We start from the raw sequence: 10,529 nt of genomic DNA, 5'->3' as shown, positions 1-10,529 counted from the left end.
GAAAAAGTTCTAGAGATCCATTGCCCTACAATATGCAGATATATAAATACTACTGCACTATATGTTTAAAATGTGTAAGATGCTACATTTTGTTTCTTACCAAAAGAAAAAATTCTTATAGTAGCATCAAAAATCCAAATGGCTAGGAATAAATCCAATAAATAAACAAACAAGACTTCTTCCTTGAAAACTAAAAAAAAAAAAATTATGGATGAAAGATCTGTGAGGCTATGGTAATGAAGATAGGGTGGTGCTGGTATAAGAAGTGATAAATGAACCAATCCATGAAACAGGACAGAGAATCCAGAAATAGATCCACACGTGTATGTCACAAGATTTACGATAAAGATTCTACTGCAATTCAGTAAAGATGGTCTTTTCAATATAGGGTACTGGATCAACTGATATCCAGATGGAAGAAAAATGAGCTTTGTCCTATATCTCACAACACACAAAAAATTAATTTCAGGAACACCAGAGTTATATATGAAAACAGCAAAAATTTCTAGAAAAGAATAGAGAGCACATCTTCATGATCTTGAAGGTATGAAAACATTTCTTAAGTAGTACACAAAAATACTAGCCATAAAAGGGCAGAGTGATATGTTGGCTTGCATGAAAAGAAGAGCTTTTTACCATTAAAAACATTGTTTAGAAAGTAAACAGTCAAGCCACACACTAGAAGATATTAATGACACATCTGATGAGAAATCCAGTTTTTTAAAGAGTAAAAGAGTTAAAGAAGGTACTGAACAGGTTCTAAACATCAACCAAGTCACGTAAATGAAAACCAAAATAAGATGCCACTATGCATCCACGAGAACGGCTAACAGGGAAAAATGCATGAAACCAAGTGTTACAAAGATGGAAGCAACCTTAATTCACATACGCTGCTGACGGTAGTGGAAATTTGTTCAATCACTTTGGAAAACCATTTGTCAGCATCTGCTTGAAAAGCTAAACATATGTCTACTCTACGATTGAGTGATTCCCTTATCAGATATTTATCCAAAGGAAGTAAAAGATGGACAGGAATATTCACAGCAGAAATGAAGCACAACATGGCAATAAGAAAGAACCCAAAGATACCAGGACACAACTGGAGGAACTTGGGCACTGTGCAGGGTGAAAGAAATAACAAGCGAGAGTGCATGCCAGCCCCATTTGTATGATACATGAGAAACTAACTTAGGGTGATAGAAATAAGAATGTAGTCATCTTGGGAGGTGGGGGTAGGAGAAAGCTGGGATTTACTAGGAGGGGTATATGAGGAATTTGAGGGGCAACTGGGTATATTCTATATGTTGATGTACGTGGTATACATGTGTAGAACCTAGAGCTGTGCTATTGCTGTATTATCCAAGGGTGATTGGTTCTAGGAATCCCCTCAGACACCAAAATCGTGGCTGCTCAAGTCCTCGAGTTCCTTCAATCAAATGGCATAATATTTGCATATAACTGATGCACATCCTCCTGCGTATTTGAATCACCTCTGGATTACTTATAATACTGAATACAATATAAATGCTATGTAAGTGGTCATACTATATTGTTTAGGGTAGAATGAACAGAAAAAAGTCACTACACTTGTTTTGAGATTTTTTTCAAATATTTTTGATCCGTAGTCAGTTGAATCCACAGATGAAGAATCCATGGATACAGTGAAGGTGACTGTATTTACCAGGAAGGAGAATGAAGGAACTCTCTGGGCTGGCGGATGTATTCTGTATCTTGATCTGAGTGGCATACATAGGTTAAATCTCTCAGAGCTGCTTCTTAATATTTATGCACTTTAGTGTACAAAGAGCATGCCTTGATTTCATAATATGGGAAGGGACTCAGAGATCAGATGGGAAATAAATAATGAATGACCATCGGGTTATGCAGACAGTAATTTTTTGAGAAAGGGGTGGAGTTATTTAGCCAACTGCAGGGCAGCACAAACTCCATGAAATATACACTGGGTGATCTGAGACCTGTGCCGTCAGCTCTTATGTAGATTCCTGGCTACTGGGGAGCACTCCCAGGAGTGGTAAGGACCCTGCCTAATACAGGGTCAAGTGAAATGTAGTCCTTTCTTTGGGTTGTCAGAGGCCTCCAGAGAGGCATTTTTGGGTACAGGCCCAAGCCTTATACAGCAAGGTTAGCAGGGATGTGTCTGGGTAAAGAGCTAATGGTGCTCCAGGTTGCCTTCCTGGGGCTCCAGGCCAGAGCTCCTCAGAGTCGTGCATGGGCAAAACCTGTCTACAAACTGGTGCTGACCTATGATGACATAGAACAGAAAGGGAGAGTCAGCATCTGAGAAACTCTCATAGCCGTTGAAGGAGTCCTCTGATTACATTTATTGCATTTACTGTTATAAGAGTGGGGCTTGTATGTTACACATGGCTTTTTAAAAAATCTATTTCATTCCTAATTTGTTTTCATTGTATGCTACAAAAACATTGGACTGTGATGAATTGGAAATTTTTAAAGAGAGACTGGTTCTTTATCCCTGCTGTTTTCAGGAGCATCATCTCAGGCCCTGCAAAGGGTGTGGCTTAGAACATATGGATGAGCTCAGGCTGGGTCTCTGGTAAGTCAGGGGCTGCTGCTGCCTGCACTTGGCAATTTTTAGAGACATTGAGCAAAACAGCTTAATTGTAGTTTCCATAGTTACCAGCCACCACTGACAAGAACATGAGCAGATCTTAAAGGGAAAAGCCAAGCACAGGCAAAGTCAGAAAGATGGAGAAGGAGAAAAGGAGGATGCTCGGCTCCAGGTGGGGTCTGGGCCGGAGGAGGTAGCTATTGGTCCTCATAACTGGGTCATTAGTTTTTGTCTTTGGCACATCACTATCGTGGGGATGGTGACACAACACTATGGCAGCTTCCTATGTAGGACGCAGAAGCCGGAGGATAAGATGGCTGTTAGCACACTTGGCAGGATGGAATCCCATTCATGAGGTTCCTCTCTGGTTCCACCCCAGCACCATTTTTAAGAATTCCATCCTCTTTTCTCCATTCATTTAATCCATATGCTACAGCTTCCATCTAAAGCAAAGTTGTCAGTAAGAGAAAGATGGCAAGAAGATCTCCTCTCTACCAGCCTCACCCCCCGCCCCGCATGCTCTAACTTGGGGCTAGGAATGCCCCAGGCAACCCTGTTTCCATCATCTACTGGTGTTGATACTGTCGACCTTCCAGCTGCCTCACATGATCATTCATTTCTTCCTTCCTTCCTTCATCCTTTATTTAACAGATGTTTCTGGTTGGGGCCAGGTAACATAACAAAGCTCAACCAGACAAAGTCCTTGCCTTCATGGAGCTTGCATTCCAATGAGGGAGATCGATTATAAAAATTCAAGTATAAAGTATGCCAGGGGATATTAGATTTGTTCCACTGATGGCAGTGTGGAGTATTGGGCCAAGGAGGGTTATGGCAAGGGTGAAAATACACACTCATGAACTCTAGTATTTGAAGGGATGTAAAAGGCAGAAATAAGGGCAGAGGAAAAAGTACTTGGACTGGTAAAGTTGTTCACAGACTCCATAGACCACCACAGAAGTGTGGGTCCAACAACGGCTTGTCCACTGACTGGCATGGAGCCTCCGAGATAAAGTTTGGTCTTCACCATGTCCACACATTCATGTCCCTGAATCCCTAGAGAGCACCATCATAATCACTCTGTGTCAGCCATGACTTGAGTTTCCACACAGCATCTCAGGGTAGATGTCATCCTCTTTGCTCAAGGCAGAAGGGACTTGGCTGGTAATCATACCCTGGCCCAGCCTGGGACTTGGCCACCAGACGACGCTGTGGCTGCTCCTTAGTTTTGAGGGAAGAAACTAGAAACCAAGAGAAAGAGTGATGTTGCTTTATAAAAATATTTGGATTATGTGAAATAAGAAGCAGTCCCGCCTCAGAATTATAGGGTTGTAAATCACTCTGAGGAGAGAAGGGGCCAGGGGAATGGGGAGACTTGGGACGTGAGTTTACGATCTCCACAGAAGCCCTTGATGGAATTATAGCCTCATAACTCACTGGGGCCTGCTCTTTCCTCCAGCCTGGTCTCAGTTCACACTCAGGGACCCCCTGGAAGGCCAGTCTGGGTGCCAGGAAAGAGAGGCCTTGTGTGTTGGGGGCTTCGGGCAGATCTGCTAGGCTCCTCCAGAGGGTGAGGGAGAGAAAACGGCAAGAGGATTGTTAGGAGTTGGGTGCTGGCAGCTGGGACTCAGTGTCAGGGATTCTGTGTCAAAGATCCAGGAAACTGAAGCTGAAGAGGCAAGCTGGGTTACAGGCCCAAATACCAGATGGGAGGGGTTTCGAGGGGTTCCATGGAGTTCTACAGGGGCATCCACATTCCACAGGGTATTGTGGACTCACTTGGAAAGGACACAGTGGATCTCTTGGACCCCTCTCTCTGGCTGCGGAGTGACACAAAGCTGTCTTTCTTCCTCTGTGTTGGTGCCATGTCTCCACCTGGCTGCTTTACAAAATGGTGACCACTAGCTTCTTGTCAGGGAGCTAAGACTCATAGTACCTCAGAGGAGCTCACAGCCTGAGAGTGGATGGCTTCCTAGGGAAGCTGACACTGCCTTTCCTCCCACTTGGGGATATGTGCTCCGGGTAGGAGGAGGGGTACCTACCAATGTGCCCACCTTCTCCTGACTTGAGCTGTGGCCTGTCATAACTAGGATGAATAAAATTTTCCAGAAAGCAGTTTTCCAATGGTAAATCAGTGAAATATTGAAAGTAACTACCTTTCCTGAGATACTGTGTGGGAGGCACTATGCACGTAATCACACTTCATTCCCACAACTTTCTTGCAGAATATTTCCATTTCACAGATGAGGGGAGTGAGATATAAGATGTAAATCTCAACCTATTTCAGGTTACATATATATATAACTAAGTATGGTATTAGAGACTTGAACTCAGACCCTTCTCTAACTATGGTGCATTCCACAAGGAAGCCTACCTGTGTCCCATTCCTTGATCATCTGAATACATCTCAATTCTTCTTTTCTTGCTGTTTGATCTTGGAGTTACAACCCCATGCCCACCATTGATTGTATTTTCTGTAACGTTCTTTGCATTTCCAATAGTATGGTAATAATCAACTCATCCATCAGAGTGAGAGAGAAACAGCCTGGTTTAGTGTTTTGTTTGGTGTGTATGGTGCATTTTTAAAAGTAAAGGCTCTGGAATCTGAGAAACCCAGGATCTTATCCCAGCTCTATCACTCTGTCATTTGCCTTTTGTAGGACTGAAGTTGTCATTGCCTTGAGACATGGTGTACCTGTCTATGAAATGGTAACTACTGCATGCAGCTGAATCCTGAGAACTGAATGAAGTAATATATGTGAATGACTTGTATGTACTTACATTAATAAATTGTCCCTCTGAGGGCTTTTGGGCATGGAAAATGGTGACCCTGGGTCATAGGGCACTGAAAATCAAATGTACAGTTCTACCTAACACTGGTATTTTCTTTATCCTCTTAAAATGTCTGTTTTCATAAGGAAGCAAATTTTATAATTGGGAGGCTAATATTTACACACTTTGCCTCTAATATGAGGTTAATTTCATTCAGTGATCTTCTTCAGTGGTCTTCTGGCCCAGCGCAAAGGAGAAAACAATGAACATTTATTTTATTATTGTGCATCCAGTATTGAGTTCACAAATAAAGAAATAGAAGACCTGAGTCTTAGAACTCCTCTGAGTTGGGGAGACAGGAAATAAAAGGGTAAAATTATTAGCAGATAAAATTATTATGTACATACCAGGAAATAAAGTAGCGAGTGGTGCATTACAGGCAATCAGAGGCTACAACCCTTCAGGATGAGGTGCTAATTATGTGGTGAAGAAGAGAAAAGCAGAAAGGGCTGTGGAAGGTTAAGTAGCAACAAGACCCTCTCCAGAAGTCTCTGTGAATTTGATGAGCCACAGAGCAAATGGGTCCATCCACCTGTCAGCAACTTCCATGACTCAGTGTCACTTTGATGTTCCTTATCTCACAGATGTCAATACTTTCAAGGTGGAATAAGTCTTGATTCATTGTGAAAGATGGAAAGGAGGAGAAAAAGCTGTGGCTGGGGATGGTAATGGAAGTAATGGAAAAAATGGAGATAGAAGAAAATTGGAGGCTCATACCAAAAAATATTATTTAAAATGGCTTTAATCTTGCTTTTATAGAACCAATTAAGGGCTTTAAAGGATTATATACTGTGTTATAGACTTCTTTTGCTCCTCATTTCCTATCCCATTGACCTGCCTGTCTATGTCAGCTGTTGCCACAGCAACTGGGTGGCTTGTATGTGGAATCTGAAAGCGCCTGATTTGGGGACACTAGATCTTCCTTGCCTTCTGCCTCAGGATTCCTCCAGTGCTACCATTGGACACCCACTCAGCCCTTCCAACACATTGCTTATTTATATGCACGAGAGAATAAAGGGCCCACTGGGAAGGCTATGGCAATGGGGAGTGGGAAGAAGTGGATACATGCCGAGGAGCACTACACGGTTTCTAGAGGCCTAAAGGAGTGGAGTCCCGTTGCATGCAGGGGGACAGCTTGAGCACCCACTTTGGATTGACCTTCCCTCACTTCCCTGCTGACCACTCTGGTTCCTCAGGACCACATTTGAAAATAACCCCCTTGCTCACAAGTCCTTGGCTCAGGCACTGCTTCTGTGCACTTTATTAAGAAGCTGTGTGCTATCTACATTTCAAATGCAGGATTGAGCAATTGAGAAATTCCTGAACTTGCTTTACTTCATTCACTTAAACACGTTTTTAAGAAAAATAGTAGTATATGCTGGGACTAGGCCCATGGGCTAGCGCTAGAGAGGTAATATGGTGAGGTTGTTTCTGGAAGAGCATGTTCTCAAGAATAGCAGCCACCATCCATCGAAAACTTAAGAGGCATTGGGACTTGTGCCAAGTATTCTGCACTCCTTACCCCACTCAATTCTCACAACTCTGTGAAGACAGTGTTCTCATTTTTACAGATGAAAAAGCCAAGATTTTAGAGAAGGTTAGGAACTTGTTGCAGTAAAGGGCAAAGTTTGGACCAGGCCAGGAGTTGTTCCCAGGGATGGAAGCCCTAACTGTCTGCATAAATGGGCTGTTCTCACACTGGGACGCAGTGCTTTCTCCAGTCTGTGCTGTTTGTGGGAATTCACAAAGCAGAAGGCAAACAGAACTGGGAGAATGATTGAGAATTGCCGCATGGAGTTGGAGGCAGTGCAGGTACATCTGAGGTCTTTTTGGTTGAGGAAACAAGATGTTTCCTATGGTGGAGGACAAGTTCCTAGTGATTGGGGATGACCACACATCCCCATGACCCACTGACAGAGTTGGAAGAAGTTTAACTGGAATTATTGGGGAATCTGGAAGATGGGGGAGTGGCAGCCCAGGTGTGGAGTATAGTGTGGAACAGGGTTAAGATGAGATGGGGTGCTGGTGAGCAGGAGTTCCTCTTTTCTTGTACCTCAAAAGGATCATCAAGTCTATAGACTCAGCCAGCATTTTTCTAGGCATCAAAAGAAGCTATCATCTAGGGCTCCCAAAGGGGTTGCCATCTTAACCTAGGACCTAGGTTGAGAACATGTTTTTTTATGCATGCAGGTGAGTTCTGTGGTTTCCTGGTAAACTAACCATTGATCAAAATCAAAGTATACAAAATTGTTGCTTCCAATACTTCCAATACTACTAACCTCCACATTCTGCTTTCCCGCCCTGTAAAGATTTATTCCTTCCTTCTTTTTCTCACTTGTCCTTAATTTTCTCCTTTATCCCCAATCTGTCTCAAACCCAGCTCATGAAAATTAGGAGCTTCCAAAATTGATTTATATTGCATGCAAAGAGTCAATATTATCTTTTTAAAAACATGTAGCTCAAAAGAATTCTCTGTAGATAAAAGCTGAGATTTTATACATCAGTTATATTGGTCAGGCTAAAGCTCTTATCCCCTGTAACAGTCAAGATCATCTCCATTATGATGCAACCCTCACATCTCAGTGCCTTAAGATGACAGATTGATTTTTCACTCTACCTACATAACCATCAGGATCATTTAGTGACTCTATTGTATGTCTTCATTATCCCTACTCTGTCATAGAGGACGATAGAGCATACTATTTTTTGGACCATTGCAGGTGACTTATATCACTAATGTTCATATTTCACTGGCCCAAGGCAAATTGCTGGGCCAGCTGGACTTTATTGAGGTGGGAAACTTTAGTGTTTACTCAGGGAGGGGAAGTAGATATTGCTGAACAGTGACATGGTCTACCAGATGTCCCTCTGCATGGCTCCAACCTCATATCTGTGCCTTTGGATTTCACAGGCACTCTCAGCAGTCCTACAGCTTCTGGTTCAGTGTTCAAGGAGGGTATTTGGGTAAACCAAAAGCGGGGCAAGTTTAGAGGAGGGGATTAGTGTAGAAGTGACCTACTCTGCATTTCTTCAGTCTGTTCAGCTAGAAGCAGCTCTGCTAAGTCAGGGAGAGATTTTTACTTCAGCATTTACTCTTTCCACCTGCAAAAGAAGTAAAAAGAGTGACAACAAAAACTTCCTAAGGTGTTACTTTTCTTGCAATGAGTAAATAAAGCATCTATTCTAAATTTGTCATTGAGGCTCCAGGAGAGATCTACTCTTGTTTTTACTGGTTAATCAAATATTGCACACAGGCATGACCTTGCAGAGTTCACCATCTCTTTTTTTGCTTTAGTTCTCTAAGTTGGCCTGCCCCAGGTATGAGTACAGTTAGAGCTATGAGTACAGTTAGAACTGTCTCCATGTTATGGATAAGGAAATAAAAGCACAGAGAATGGTCTGCTCAAGGTCGTAGTAGTTGCTTCTGATACAGTATGAGAGCATACAGACAAATGTCTCTGAGAACATGTAGGAACTTTGCAATTCCTAAGGTGTTCCTGTGTCACTTGGCCATACTATGTCTACCAGAGGCTGCTGGTTCTTGGGCTCATTGCTCTTCGTCTTTATCAGCTCTGATGTATCCTATGAGGACTCTCTTCTAGAGGTGAGGCAGTGCCAAGGGGCCAAGCCAGGATGGAATACCCACCAGGTTCCTTCCTGACTCTGTCTTCATGGCTTTCAGAGGCCCCATCTCTGGAGAACACTTTCTACTTTAGCAGTAGGGGTGCTGCTTTGAAGGTTGGAGGGACCTAAGGGTCAGGGTTGGGAGATGGTAGGGTGAGAGGGGAATGAAAAATTCACCTGAAATTTTGTCAACATCTGAGTGCCCTGGGTCTGTTTTACATCTATCTTCACCACAGTCCTCTTTCCTCCTCTCCTTCTCTCATCTTTCCCTTTCCATGTTTCTGTTCCTTCTTCCTTACTGATTCCCTTGTTTCACCATTTTTACTCTGAATAATAAGAACATTGGAATTATGTGGAGTTATCCCACCCTACCTTCTGCTTCTGCTGGCCTGAGGCTCAGAGGTGAATAGATCTACCCATGGTGGGCAGTTGAATGCATAGGAAAGCAGCTGAACATCCTGGAGCCTTGGCCAGGGCACTTTATGCTGTGCCATTTACACTGACTTCCCTTCTCCTGCATCCCCCACCTCCAGGCAGTATGGACCATGGGCAGACGTGTGAGGCAGGCAGCATATGGTTTCTTTCTGTGCTCCCTACTTGCACTGCCATCCACTCACTACCTCTAGGAGAAGCTGGGATCAATTCTCACCCCATTAGAATATGGTGCACATGCGTTATAATAAAATCCTTGACACCAAGGTGTAGCCTGCCAAGAAGAACTTAGCAGAGATAGTTACCCCTGGGTCCTCTTCAAAGCCAGCTGTAAGGGGCTGTTGGGGAGTGCTGAAGGGCAGTGTTCAGGCGGATGCAACAGGAGAGTGGTCTCTGTGACTCTCTGTAGCTAGAAGAGTCACCATGGAGATGGCTTCCTTGTCATTGAGAATAGAGCCTTAGGGAAAAGGAGGAAACCCCTGCCGGTTGATTTGGACAAATGTAACTGGGGCAGGAGGTGCCCTATGTCTCTGCAGAGTGAATTGGCCACCTGCTTACAATCCATCTTCTCCCCTGCCCCTTTCTAGCCAGTCACATAAAGACCCCAAATCTCAGAGTGCATTTTTTATTTTTTAATAAACTTTATTCTATATTACAAATAAGTTTTTTGTTCTGAACTGCAAAATAGGAATGCCTTATATTTACATACACAGGTATACAATTAATTATAACAAAGGTACAGAAGCTTGCCTTTACCAAGTTACAACTGGGCTCCAATTTAAATAGCATAGGTTTTCTTTTAAAAACTTTGTTTAAATCTTTTTTTTTTTTTAAATCTTATTAGGATACTCTTCTTTAAAAACCAAAACCAGAAGACCTTCTTTTTCACATAGGTCTCATCCACCTGTCTTTGAGGCTCACGTTTAACACTGTTTTCTAAAGGTATGTTTTGCTGTGTTCTAACAAAGGGTCAGTGTTCAAGGTGGGAGCTTTATTTTGGAACAGAGTAGGATGGGGTAGGAAGGGGGGTAACGGACAGAAATGACCTGTTCTA

At 42.9% G+C, this 10,529-nt stretch overlaps 1 long non-coding RNA gene across 1 annotated transcript; it reads right to left on the bottom strand.

Annotated features, from left to right (window-relative positions):
• Window positions 1-8,202: 8,202 nt before the first annotated feature.
• LOC102007202 lies at window positions 8,203-9,862 on the bottom strand. Its single transcript, XR_259904.1, has 3 exons — window positions 9,781-9,862; window positions 9,066-9,168; window positions 8,203-8,521 (listed from the first exon to the last, which is right to left on the bottom strand). It is a non-coding gene; the product is annotated as an uncharacterized LOC102007202 (long non-coding RNA).
• Between the last annotated feature and the right edge of the window lie 667 nt (window positions 9,863-10,529).

This window comes from Chinchilla lanigera, unplaced genomic scaffold, assembly GCF_000276665.1.
Source record: "Chinchilla lanigera isolate Chin_1 unplaced genomic scaffold, ChiLan1.0 scaffold00009, whole genome shotgun sequence".
Classification (NCBI taxonomy): Eukaryota; Metazoa; Chordata; class Mammalia; order Rodentia; family Chinchillidae; genus Chinchilla; species Chinchilla lanigera.
The sequence above is the reverse complement of the archived record's forward strand: the minus strand, read 5'-3'. Positions and strand labels throughout refer to the sequence as shown.